The sequence below is a fragment of the Anolis carolinensis genome, chromosome 2 (assembly GCF_035594765.1).
Source record: "Anolis carolinensis isolate JA03-04 chromosome 2, rAnoCar3.1.pri, whole genome shotgun sequence".
Classification (NCBI taxonomy): Eukaryota; Metazoa; Chordata; class Lepidosauria; order Squamata; family Dactyloidae; genus Anolis; species Anolis carolinensis.
This window is the reverse complement of record NC_085842.1, coordinates 142786533-142798692: the sequence shown is the minus strand read 5'-3', so window position 1 is coordinate 142798692 and position 12160 is coordinate 142786533. Positions and strand designations below refer to the sequence as shown.

At 37.9% G+C, this 12160-nt stretch overlaps 2 long non-coding RNA genes across 3 annotated transcripts in view; one reads left to right on the top strand and one right to left on the bottom strand.

Moving 5' to 3' along the window:
• Positions 1-12160, top strand: part of LOC134296273 (uncharacterized) — a 49487-nt gene that overhangs the window by 9662 nt on the left and 27665 nt on the right. The window lies entirely within an intron of this gene.
• Positions 1-12160, bottom strand: part of LOC103277810 (uncharacterized) — a 60316-nt gene that overhangs the window by 29769 nt on the left and 18387 nt on the right. The gene's annotated exons all lie outside the window — the stretch shown is intronic.

The following is a 12160-nucleotide window of genomic DNA, read 5'->3' as shown; positions in this document are numbered from 1 at the left end:
TTTAAATAGGTCTTTAAATAGCAAGTGGAATCTTCCAGGAGTGTTTTAGTTGTATAGTCCTGCATGATAGAGGGTGGGACTAAATGGTCCTTGCAGTCTTTCATGATTTTATTGCTCTAACTTGACTTGAAGGAATTCCACTGTGTGGAATGGGAGTTTCAACCAATACATCAGTGGTTCTCAACTCCCAGAAATCCCAACAGCTGGTAAACTGGCTGAGATTTCTGGGAGTTGTAGGCCAAAACACCTGGGGACCCACAGATTGAGAACCACTGCAATACACGAAGCTCTGAGTGTCTCTGCTTCTTGCAAGATGAAGCAAGCGACTTCTTTTAAGCTTAAAAGCAGATGGCGATGAAATTTGAAGCACTCTCTCTCTTTCTCTCTCCCTGCCCCTTGCCTCCACACTTCCATTTTTTTGTATCATTTTGAGTTTCTTGCTGCAATTGCAGCAGAAGCTAAAGAATGAAAAGTTTGAGGTCCAGTTCAGTCTGTTCAGAGGTGGCAGAAATACTTGCATCCTGATAGATGGTGACCATGATGCCATCTGATGCTCTGGTGTGTGGTAGTTGCCGAAGACTGCCTCAGGGAGGGGATGCTCTTCAAAGCTAGAAACACCATTAGATTTTGCCAAAGAGTGGTCTCATTTTACTGCCCTTGCTGTGGGAGGCTCCCCCAAGAGAGAGGGCAGGGAGGGGTCTGATCAAGTCAGTGGGAACTGTTGCCACTGAGAGCTTCAGAAGATGAATATGAGCCATCTTAGGTTGAGGTTGATCCATCAGGCTCTTGTATATTGTTAAAAACCTGGAGTCCTGCCCAGAAAGACATGGAAAACAGATGTTGGCTCTGGTTGCGATCGGAGGGATAAGCTACATGCACGTGCTGCCAGCTCTGACGTCAGCTCCTCTCTCACTCTGAAGGGCCCTTGAGCATTTGGCTCTCAGCCTTTCTTGGAAGCAGAGCAAGTCAAGCGATTTCCTGCTTAGCCTCCATTGCACAGGCTACTACAAACATATCAAGCACTTGGGTGGCTCAGCAAAGCTCTTTTTCCCTTTCTTTCTTTCTTTCTTTCTTTCTTTCTTTCTTTCTTTCTTTCTTTCTTTCTTTCTTTCTTTCTTTCTTTCTTTAAAAAAAACAATCCTTCTGAAACTGAAGTCTTCTTAGAGTACTATAATTTATATGAAAGCATGATACTCTCCTGGACAGAATCACAAAGTTGGAATTAGTTTTACAGGCCATAAAAAATTCTGCCCCCTTCTCAGTGCAGGATGTCCAGCTAAGTATCCTCAGTAGGCTGTTGCCCAGCCTTTTCCTGAAGATGTACGAAGAAGGAGACCACACCGCCTCTCTGGGCAATTGGCTCCATTGCTGAACTACTTTTACTGTCAAGAGGTTCTTTAAATGTTAAATCAAAATCTATTTACCCACCTATAATTTAAACCTTGAGACACTGCGGAGGAGAATAGATCCCCACTTCTCTGTCACAACACTTAAATATAGTCATGTTGCCTTCTGTTTTCATAGAATCATAGAGTTGGAAGAAACCTCATGGGCCATCCAGTCCAACCCCCTGCAAGAAGCAGTAAAATCTCATTCAAAGCACCCCCGACAGATGGCCATCTAGCCTCTGCTTAAAATCCTCCAAAGAAGGAGCCTCCACCACAGTCCGGGGCACAGAGTTCTACTGCCGAACAGCCCTCACAGTGAGGAAGTTCTTCCTGATGTTCAGGTGGAATCTCCTTTCCTGTAGTTTGAAGCCATTGTTCCGCGTCCTAGTCTGCAGAGCAGCAGAAAACAAGCTTCCTCCCTCCTCCCTATGACTTCCCCTCACATATTTGTACATGGCTATCATGTCTCCTCTCAGCCTTCTCTTCTGCAGGCTAAACATGCCCAGTCTCCCCATGGTGAACATGCTCAGAGAATTATAACTACCTCAATAAACTATAGATTCTAAGATCCTATAGGATGGACCTGTAGTATAACACATGGTATAATGTTTATCAGCCACAGACTGAGTTGCTTTGAACCTGCAGAATCTTGGTTCCATTATTTTTAATGTTCAGAAGTTGGCTTTGGATCAGAAAGGTACATTTTAGATTGAATGTCTTAATGATGCCACCAAGGTTACCTCCTCATCTAAAAATGCTTATTGCAAATTATGTTCCCTTAGTGGAAATGCTTGGGGCCAGATATAGTCTCTATTTCAGATTTTCTTTCAGATTTTGGAATATTGTACTTTTAGGAAATAGCCTCAAGTCTTGTTTGTTTGCTACTTGTGGTTTGTATGAGATGCAAACCTGGAAAGAGCTACTTATCTGTCCTAAGCCCCTATTTATCTGGACCATAGGAAAATGGGTTTTTCCTATGTTCCAGAATATGCAATATAGCCATACTGGCTGGAAGATTCTTGTGTTGTAGTCCAAAAAGGATGACTTTTTCATGACAGATATCTCTCCTGGACAGAATCACACATACATTCTTCAGGATTCATGACAATCCAATTCATGACCCTCTCTATAAATGGCATGGAGCAAAAGACCACATCTGTTCAGCATTCATAGATGGTGACTAAAGGATTTCTGTGTTTACTTTCAACATTGTGCTAGGATTTAAAATCTTCTAGATGTTTAAATCCATATTGTTCCCGGAGAAGTGGGAAAGGAAAACCATTGAGTATATGTTTTAGAGGTTCAGTTCTATAGTTACTTGTCTGGAAGTAATTCAGAACGTAATTGAGGTTAGCATACAGTGGTGACCACTATCTTAGAGGGTTTTTTAAAAAGAAGCAGTCTATTTCTAAGTAACAAAGCACATGTCTTGCACACAGAAGACCCTGAGTTTTCTCTCTAGTTAAATGCTTCAGTCTCTAGTTTAAAAGATAAGAGAGAAGATAGTGTAAAAGACAGCTCTCAAATACCCAGAAGAGCTCCCACTAGTCAAAGAAGACAGGAACTAGCCCACAAATTATTTGACCCATTCCTGGACGTACTATTAGAGGAACATAAGTTCCTTGGGTGGTAGATTCTCGGGAGGTGGCAGCAGAAGTAACCCATTGACTGCGCCTTCTTTTCTCTTTGAGACCAAAGCCATGTGCACAATATGAAGTGTCCTGTACTCTCTAAACTGGCCTATTGCTATTTGGTGTGGTTGTGAAGGATGTTACCTTATTCCTAGTAGTGAAGGCAATTCATCTGGTAGTCTATTTAAGTAGAAGCTGAATGGGGAAAGGAGGCAATTGTACTGAGTGGTGAATCCATGGGTTTTCTTTCGAAGGACCTGACCAATGTGCTGAAGTCCACAAGTACGTTCAGAATCTGGGATACCTCCTTTAAATACTGGAATAAAGCCTCAAGTTGATTTACTGCCTCATTGACCTGGGGTGCAACTATACTGTCATCATCATCATCATCAGCGATTACTCGTGTCTGTGTAGGATGGCCTTCTAAGTGTAGGGTCTTGGCAGTGGGTTCGTAGGTGACTGTAGAGACCTATTATTGACCCACAAGTTCTTTCACAGTGAGGACATTGGTTTCCAGGTGGAAGGCAATCTTGATCAGGGTTGGCTTGATGCGCCTTCATCTTGACGTGTTTCTCTCTTTTGCCCTCCACTCTTTCCTCTTCAAATTCCACAGCACTGTTGGTAACAGCTGACATCCAACTAGAGTGCTTAAGGGGCAGGGCTTCCTAGTTTTTAGTGTCTAAGCCACAGTTTTTAAGGGTGGGTTTAATGCCATCTTTAAATCTCTTTTTCTGTTCAGCAACCTTCTGTTTTCCATTCTTCCGTTGGGAGCATAGTAACTGCTTCTGGAGATGGTGATTGCTCATTCAGACAATGTGGCCAGTCCAGCGGAGTTGATGCCGGAGGATCATAACTTCAATGCTAGTGGACTTTGATTTTTCCAGCACACTGACATTTGTCTACTTGTCTTCCCAAGAGATTTACAAGATTTTTCAGAGGTAACACTGATGGAATCATTCCAGGAGTTAAGTGTGACATCTGTAGAAGGTTCACTTTTCACAGACATTTAACAGGGTTGGGAGAACAATAGCTTTATAAACAAGCATCTTGATCTCCCTATGAATGTTAGAGCAATGTTGGAGTTGTGACCTTTTGTAAAAGTGCTCAAGACTTGGCTGTTTGGTTGTGCATTTAAGTAAATCAGATCTAATTTGGCAAATAGTCACTGTTGAATGTTTTTAGGTTGAATGTTTTTATGTTGAATGTTTTTATGTTGAATGTTTTTTATATTGTGGAAAGATATTTTAAATTGTAAGTCGCTCGGAGCACTCTGGTGGAGAGCGACTAATTAAGAAATAAAGTGAAGTGAAGTGAAGAATGTCCTGATCCTCAAACACTCTCTGCTTCATTCAGAAAAATGCTGCACTTGCAGAGCTCAGACAGCATCAATGTTAATTTTTGTGGAGAGGTGGCTGCCAAGGTAGCGGAAATGGTCAACATTTTCTAACGTTACACCATTAAGCTGTATTCCTGGTATTGTAGAGAGATTGGCTGGTGCCTGCTGAAAGAGTGCTTTGATTTTCTCAATGTTCTGTGAGAGGCCAAGCTTTTTGTATGCTTCTGTAAATGCATTTGGAGTGGGTTGAGGTCTTCTTCTGAATGAGCACAGACCACATTACCATCAGCATATTGGAGTTCTATAATTGATGTTGTTGTGACCTTGGTTTTGGCTTTCAGTCTGCTGAGGTTAAATAGCTTGCCATCTGTCCAATAGATGATTTCCACGCCTATGAAAAGCTTCCAGTCAACAAGATGCAGTTTCATAGCAGTAAAGATGGAGAATAAGGTTGGGGCAATAACACATCCCTGTTTGACACCTGATTCCACTTTAAATGGGTCACTTTGGGAGCCATTACTCTCCAAGACTGTTGCCATCATGTCATCATGGAAGAGCCACAGGATGTTCACAAATTTGTCAGGACATCCGATTTTTTTGGAGGATGGTCCAGAGAGCACTGTGATTCCCTGTAAGGAATGCCTTCACGAGGTCAATGAATTCCATTAACTCTTGCGGTAAAATCCCCCAGGAGGATGATTTTGTCCTCCTTAGTATCTCTGATAGGATGGTGTCCAGCTGACAGTAAAAGTTTCCTTGATATCTTCATCAGCATCTAGTGTTGGTGAATAGGCATTTATGATGGTTGCTTGCTGGTTTTTGGCAAGGTTAATTCAGAGGGTTGAGAGTCGTTCGTTAATGCCAATGGGTGCTTCGGACAGATACTTCACCAAGTCATTTCTGATATCAAAGCCAACTCCATGTATTCTTTGTTCTCCTTCAGGCAGTCCCTTCCAGAAGAAGGAAGAAAAAGGAGGCAACTACACGGTAGAATTAGTGTTGTTTTACACCTTTTCAATTGCCACGATTCAATGGTATAGAATCTAGGGATTAGTAGTTTGGTGAGATACCAGCACTCTTTGGCAGAAGAGGATAAAAGCATTGTAAAACTACAACTCTCAGGACTATATAGCATTGAGCCATGGCAGTTAGTGGTATCAAACTACATTAATTTCAGAGTGTATATGTACCACTGCTCTCTACTGGCCACAATTGAGGCATCCATCCTGTTTGTGTGCTTTCTCTTAGAAATCTGAATAACTGAGCTGAGATGCAAATTTTTGGCTGTAGGCACCTGATCCAGCAAATCTGTCTTATGTTCTTAATTATTGTTTCAGCTAAGGTGCAGTTTTCTTCTTAGAGAGCAAGTAGCAGGGCTTGCCACTTGAGCAAAACTTGGACATGTGTTTTTTAGAACATAATTGTAAATAACACATAAAATAAGGTCAGACAATTTATTCTAGGCTTTTTATCAGTGCCTTGCACATATTAGGAAACTCACAACAGCCCAAAACTTGTTTGAATCATATGTGAAGCAGTTCCATAGAGGAGTGTGTATAAAATACAGCATTTCTTCTTGGGAAACCAGGACTCCAAGTTTGGATCTTCTTTTTTCATCTTTAGATTGCAAAACATCTTTTTTAAAACAACTCCCCCTTTTTAAAAGTAGCAGACAATAGGATATGTATGTAAGCCCACAAGGGGGTTGTGAACACAACAGCACGTTTTTGTGATGATTCCTAGCAACTGGTATTCAGAAGCTTATTGGTGTTGATCTTTGAGTTAACATATGACTGCCATAATTAGCAGGCAGTGTTAATGTTATTTTCCAGGGATTTGTGTAATCTCCCTTTAATACTACCTGCATTAGTGACCATCAGTCCTATCTTGAATTGGTGACCATCTTGACATCATGATTTCTGATGCTATAGTGCAATTCCTATATCAGACATAAGCAGCATGAGCTCATTTCAGCTGGTATAAAAGAAACAAGCAGAATAAAAAGGAATGTCAGTTATTGACAAAAGTAAATGGACAGTCAGCAGTTGCCCGTTGGAAACCTAGACTAATATGAACAGCACTCAGCGTTTCAGAGAATAAAATTACAATCCAAATCCACAGCTACAATGGAACACCTTTGTCTTACCTGAAACCTCACAGACTGCAGTTCCTTCTTGTATATGTGTTCCACAGCACTATGCATGCCAATGTATGACTGAACTGCATGCTTCTGAGTATTTATGTTCTCTGGAAAACTAGCCTAATGGCTTATTACACTATTATTACCACAGAGTCTAGTCCCACTCTAAATGAGTTGTGTATTTGATGACCCACCAGTGAAATAGTCAGACCACATCAGAATACTGGATAAACTGGGCTATCTTTAAGAGATAGTTTTTGTAACTGTGAACCAGAGCAATCCTTAACAAAAAGAAGTAGAGGGTGTCCTGATGTGGAAAAGGTGATGGATGGCACCAGGTATGCTCTTAACCTCCCCATCACCTAACTTGGGTGAAGACACCAGAATATTTTGATATTTTGGTGCTAAATTTGTAAATACAGTAATTACAACATAACATTACTGCATATTATACTACTTTTTCTGTCAAATTTGTTGTATAACATGATGTTTTGGTGATTAATTTGTAAAATCATAACCTAATTTGATGTTTAATAGGCTTTTCCTCAATCTCTCCTTATTATCCAAGATATTTGCTTATCCAAGCTTCTGCTGGCCAGTTTAGCTTGGATAAGTGAGACTCTACTATAGTTCCCCCCCCCCCCTTCCACAATTTTGCGATTGTAATTCTTGCTGCCACAAAACTATATTGGCAAATTTCTACATCTTCTTTATCGACTCTTTCATGAAACAAACCAAATAGAGAAATTTCTGGGTTTTGGATTTAGATACAAGGCTTCTGGGTAGGATATCTGACTTTAAAATGTCCTTTACCTTCCCCCAACTCAAGAGCCATAAGTCCTGTTGTGTTGCAGTTCCTGTCATCCCCAGTCTGCATAGTGGATAATCAAAAGTGATAGGAGTTTTGTTCAGTAACATCTAGGGACCCAACTGGGTAAAAACTAAAGAGCACCGACCTGTAGGGGAAAATAGTTGGCCCTCTGTATCCACAGATTCTCTGTTCATGGATTTAGTGGCCCTTTGAAGGCAACCATAAGGCTGTTGTGGCTCTCAATGGAAATGAGTTTGGCACACCTGCTCCAGCTCAGCATGTTCATGCCTTCAAGGCTGGAAACTAATTATTATGACTTTTGTTGACTATAGCCTACTTTGTGACCCAGGGTAATATTTCAGCAAAAATATTACCCTGTACTTGGATATATGCTTGTCTGTATGTGTGTGTGTGTGTGTGTGTGTGTATAGCCCCCTATATGAGTTTGAGTTTGAACTGAAAACATGATATGAAATGGAAATGAAAGGTAAAATATGCATGCTATTGCATTAAATTTTGAATCTATGTAAAATGTAGTGACAGTGCACAAAGTAGCGTTGACGATGGCATAGAAGGAGGACCATACATATTTGGACAGTGGGCAAATCCAGATGGGGTGAAGGTGACTCTAACAGCGTCTGATGTTATGCATTTAAATATGTGTTTACACAATGCATACATACCCTCTGTAGTAAGCAGTAACTATTTCAGCACACTCTCATGTATCTTTTTTTTCTTTAGTGGTAAACAATTTAAATTTGTTTCATCTGCAATTTCTTCTTTGGGGGATGTATTTTACTTTCCCATAAATGCATGCTGCTCTTGATCCCTTCTCATATCAGTGATATTCTGGCCTCATTAATAAAGTACCGCTGCCCCCCATTCCCTTAGACATGTTTTTTATTTTATTTTTTTAAATTTTTTTATTGAAGGTTAAGTGATATACATAGACAAGGTTTAAAAGAAAACAATTGGGTTTACAGTGAGGGGAATTGGGGAGGGGAAGTGAAAAGGATCAAAACACACAAGGATAAGCGGGGAAGGGTTGGGGGTACAGTGTAAACTTCCATTCTATCCCCTACTCGGTAAATGTCTTCTGTATTTATTTATGACTATGTCCCGGTTCATTGTACTGTTTCAATTCTTTTCTTAATATATACATCAAATTTTTCCCACTTTGTGTTTTTGATCAATTCTCCTCTGATTACTTTCAAATAAAACGTTAATTTGTCCATGTCCTTTATTTCTTCCACTTTCTCCAACCAGTGTTCCAATTGCGGGATCTTTTCTGTTTTCCATTTTTTTGCAATAGTTATTCTTGCTGCTGTAGAAATATATGTAAACAGCTTATCGTCGTTGGTGTCTAATTTAAGTGATGTATCCAGTATTCCCAATAAATAATATTCAGGTTTCATAGGGTATTTTTTGTTCAATATTTTTTGTGACTCTTCGTGGATCATTTTCCAATATCTTTGTAACTTTTCACATGTCCATCATGAATGAAAAAATGTCCCTTCCTGCTTTTTACATTTCCAACAGACTTTTTGATAATTTTTGTACATTAAATTTAGTTTTTTGGGTGTCATGTACCATCTGTGGAAGATTTTTAACCAATTTTCTTTTAAATCCCATGAATAGGTATATTTTAACTTTTTATTCCAGATCTGTTCCCATTCTTCCATTCTTATTGGGCGATCAACATTTTTTGCCCATCTGATCATACAATTTTTCACCGATTCCGTTTCTGTTGACCAGGTTAATAACATATTATAGATCTTTGAAATTTCCTTCCTATTTGTTACTATTATTTTATCCCATATTCCTTCTTCTCCATTGAAGCCTACTTTTTATCTTTTATAAATTGCTCTCTAATTTGTATATATTGAAACCAGGAGATATTTTTAAATCTTTCTTTGAGTTCTTCCTGAGATTTTAATACATATTCTCCCTCCTTCTTTGTCAAAAGGTCTTTGTACTTAGGCCAGTTTTTCCACCCTAATATAATTCTTTGATTTGCTTCCAACGATGAGGTCCACATCGGAGTTTTGTTATACAGAAATTTCTTATACTTCTCCCAGACTTTGATTAAGGACGCTCTAATAAAATGGTTTCCAAAATTTTTCTCGACTAATCGTTTTTCATACCACAGGTATGCATGCCACCCTCTACGCAAATCGAATCCCTCCAGTGTTAAAATATTTTCATCAGCTAAAGTAATCCATTCCTTGATCCATTTTAGGGTGCATGCTTCGTAGTATAGGTTTAAATTTGGAAGACCAAAACCCCCTTACTTTTATGATCCGTCATTACTTTATAATTTATTCTCGGCTTTTTATTTTTCCATATAAATTTAGATATCTCTTTATTCCAGATGTTAAACTGTTTTTGGTTTCTAAGGATCGATAAATTTTGAAATAAATGTAGCATTTTTGGTAAAATATTCATCTTAATCGTTGCTATGCGGCCTAGCAAGGATATATTCAACGTTTGCCATTGTCTTAAATCTTTTTGTATTTCCCTCCATTTTTCTTGGTAATTGTTTTTCAATAATTGAGCATTTTTCACCGTTAACCATATGCCTAAATATTTTAATTTGGATACTGTTTTTATACCGGAAAGTTCTTGTAGGGTTACTTGGTTCTTCTTAGAGATATTTTTTGTTAATATTTTCGTTTTTTGTTTATTTACTTTAAATCCTGCTAATTTGCCAAAACGTTCAATTGTCGCCATCCATTTGCCAATTTGGTACCTAGGTTCTTCTATTATACAAATTACGTCGTCCGCAAACGCCCGAATTTTATATTCTTGGTTCCTTATTTTGGTGCCTTCCAATTCTTTGTCTTTTAGAATACTGCTAATAAGTGTTTCTAAAGCAAAAATGAATATTAAGGGCGAGAGTGGACAACCTTGTCTAGTTCCTTTTTCGATATCAAAACTCAATGATTGTTGATTATTTATCACAACTTTTGCTGTTTGTCTATTATATATCGCTTCTATGGCGTTCAGGAAGTGGAATCCAATATCTACTTCTTTGAATAATAATTTAAAGAAGGACCAATTTAAATTATCGAACACTTTTTCTGCATCAATAGCAAGTAGGGCGACTTCCTTTTCATGATGAAGTTCGTAGTATTCTATAATATCCAGAATACATCTTACATTTTCACTCATGTTTCTACCTGGAAGAAATCCTTTTTGATCAGGGCCAATCCAATTCTTTAGAAATTCCTTGAATCTATTAGCCAAGATTGTCGTGAAAATTTTATAATCTGCATTTAAAAGGGATATTGGTCTGTAGTTCCTTATGTTCGTCTGATCGCTATTCTCTTTCGGAATAGCGATGACTACTGCTTCTGTTCATGATTCGGGTATTTCTGAATGCTTTAAGGCTGCATCCATGATTTTATGTAGGTATGGTAATGTTTCTTCTTGGAAGATTTTGTAAAATTCCACTTGGAAACCATCTGGTCCCGGAGCCTTATTTGTTTTCATTGACTTTATTGCTTTTCTAATTTCCTCTATTGTTATCTCTTTATTTAATAGTTCTCTGTTGATCTGATATTTTTTGTAACTGAAATTCTCCTAAGTATTGAGATATTTCATTTATATCAATTTCTTCTTTTCCGTATAGATTTGTATAGTACTGTTTAAAATTCTCTAATATTTCCTCATCTGTTGAATATGTTTTACCATCCTCTATTATTTTTGTTACCTGTTGTCTTTGTTTTTTCTTTCTTATCCTCCTTGCCAACCATTGGCCCGGTTTATTTGCATTTTCGAAATTATATTGTTTTATAAATTTCAGCTGTTTTGCAGTATCTTCTAACTCCCTTTGTGTTTTCCTTTTCTTCCAAATTAACAATTCTTTTATTATTTCTTTGTTTGATGGGTCCATCTTAAGTTTGTTTTCTAGGGATTCTATTTCTTTCTTGATCTTGTTTAATTCTTTATTTTTCTTCTTGTTTTTTTCCGCTTTTTGTTGGATGAGATGGCGTCTTGTGACTGCCTTAAATGCGTCCCATATTATCTGATCTCTAATTTCCGGAGTATTATTTAATGTAAAGAACTCTTTTATCAGCTTCTTATTAATATTTTTATCTTCCTTTGATTTCAATAGATTTTCGTCTAGTCTCCATCTATAAGCTGATCTTTTTATTTTTATCGTAGTAGTAATGGGACAATGATCTGATTTATCTCTGGGATGTATTTTAATTTCTCTTATTTTAGTACATAGTGAATTGGAAATCCAGACCATATCAATTCTCGCCCAGGACTTATGCCTGGCTGAATAAAAAGTATAATCTTGTTCTCCAGGATTATGTGTACGCCAAGCGTCTTGTAGATCAAATTCTTCCTTTAGTCTTATAAAGTTATATGGAATCAATCTGGATTTAACATAATTTCTGTTTTTAATTTGTTTACTTGTATCAAGTCCAACATCTAACACTCCATTAAAATCTCCCAATATTATTAAATGGTCATATTTTACTTTCATGATGTTCTTCCTTAATTCACTCACAAAATGTTTTTTTGGACCGTTTGGGGCATAGATGTTGCAAATAAGGATTTTTTGTCGGTCCGATTCATTCATAACTGCTATGTATCTTCCTTCCACATCTTTGAATTGAACTGTTGCTGGGATATTTTCTTTAATATAGATTACTACACCTCTTTTTTTTTTACAATATCAGACGCAGTAAATTCCTTGCCAATTCTTTTATTTGTTAAATGTATTACATGTTTTGCTATTATGTGGGTTTCTTGTAGTGCCACTACATCATATTTTTCTTTTATTAATTGAGACATAAGGGCTTTCCTTTTACATGGGGAATTTAATCCATTCACATTATTAGA